This window comes from Phoenix dactylifera, chromosome 14, assembly GCF_051530095.1.
Source record: "Phoenix dactylifera cultivar Ajwa chromosome 14, Ajwa_hap1_PhDact_Kaust_v1.1, whole genome shotgun sequence".
NCBI lineage: Eukaryota > Viridiplantae > Streptophyta > Magnoliopsida > Arecales > Arecaceae > Phoenix > Phoenix dactylifera.
Genome location: NC_143203.1, coordinates 10,189,142 through 10,190,813, shown reverse-complemented (window position 1 = coordinate 10,190,813; position 1,672 = coordinate 10,189,142).

Below are 1,672 nucleotides of genomic sequence, written 5' to 3'. Positions count from 1 at the left end.
TCACAGATCGATCAGCCAATTGTAAGGACACCGAGGTAGATTTTAATTCACCTAACCCAAATTTCTCATAGACTGAATAGGGTAAAAGATTCACACTTGCCCCTAGATCTAAGAGTGCTCGGTCGATGGAGTTATCTCCTATGACACAGAAAATAGTGGGAGCGCCAGGATCTTTGAATTTTGGAAGGGTGTTGTGTTGGAGAATGAAACTTACCTGCTCAGTTAAGAGGACCTTTTTAGGCACATGTGTCCTAGATTTTCGCTTTTGGATGCAAAAGTCTTTGAGAAATTTGGCATAGGAGGGAACTTGTTTGATGGCATCAAGGAGTAGGAGGTTGATTTTAACTTGCTTGAAAACCTCCATCATCTCTTCTAGTGAAGTTCCGGAGTGGGTGCATTAAGTGCTTCAGGGAATGGGGCCTTTGGAATGTGGGTTGTGGCAGATGGTGGACTAGCTGAAGAAGATTTTGGGTTTTCATGTGATACATCTGTTCGTCCGATTTCTGTCTACCTAAAAATATGCTAGACAGATTGTTGTTAGAACCGACGAACAAAAGTTAAATTTAATTTTACTCTTACCTTTCCTACTTGAAGAATAGTGGTCGTAAGAGGTCGATCCACAGGGAGGCGATTGGAGTTGCATAAAAATTAAAACGTTCACTTGGATTTAAAATCGATTTTTGAATGATAGAAGAAAAACATTATTTTGAGGATGTTGATGGATTCTCTAGTCTACCGGAGAATATTTTTTAATTGAAATTAACTAAAAGACAGGTATTTAAATTCGAAAAGCATTTATTTAATTAATCAAATAAGAGTTTTGGCATAAATTAAAATGGATGAAAACAAGAAGCTTGAAGTGAACACAAATTGCATAAAGGAAGATTTAATGTATTGCATAAAAAGAAAAATTAAAAGATTTCATAAAAAGAAAATAGAAATTAACTCGAATCTAGAACAGGGATTGCATGAAAGAAAATTGATGGATTTCATAAAGAGAAAAACTGATTACAAAAAAATGGAGATTAGAGGCCTAATACTCCTTCTATTTTGCAAATAAAATAAAGAAAAGAAAACAAAAATAAATTACTTCTCTTTTCCCTCTCTCTCTCTCTCTCATAGTGGAACATAAAATACTCATTTCCCTTTTTTTTTTCTTCTTCTTCCCAAAAGAGCTCCCCTGTTTCCTTGGACCTGCCGGCCTCTTTCCTCTGTTCTTTGGAACCAACCACCCAGCCGAGCTCCCCTCCTCCTCTCGTTCTCCCCTTCTTATAGATCGCCACAGCATGGAGAGGAGGAGAAACGGGCGCGGGATCTCGGGGAGGTGGATCGGCCGACGTGATCCGTGGATGCAGACGCTTGGGATTTCAAATCCGGAAGAGATGCGGAATCACCGGAAGCTCTGTGGACGCCGGATTGGAAGCGGGTGTGGGATCCTTTCTTCTCCCTGGTTTCCGCACGGGATGAAGCTGTGGATCTTTGAAACGGGCGGAAGAAATGGCGGAGGTGGGGGTCTTGAATCCGGAATGGAGCTGCGGCTTGCTGATTTGGGAAGGAGCTGGGATCACTGGAGGAGCCGGGAGCGTGATCGATGGGAGGAAGAAACTGAAATCAGAAGGGAGGAGCGCGGAAGAATGGCTGGAACGGTGCGGGATCTGGGGGGGGTTGCCGT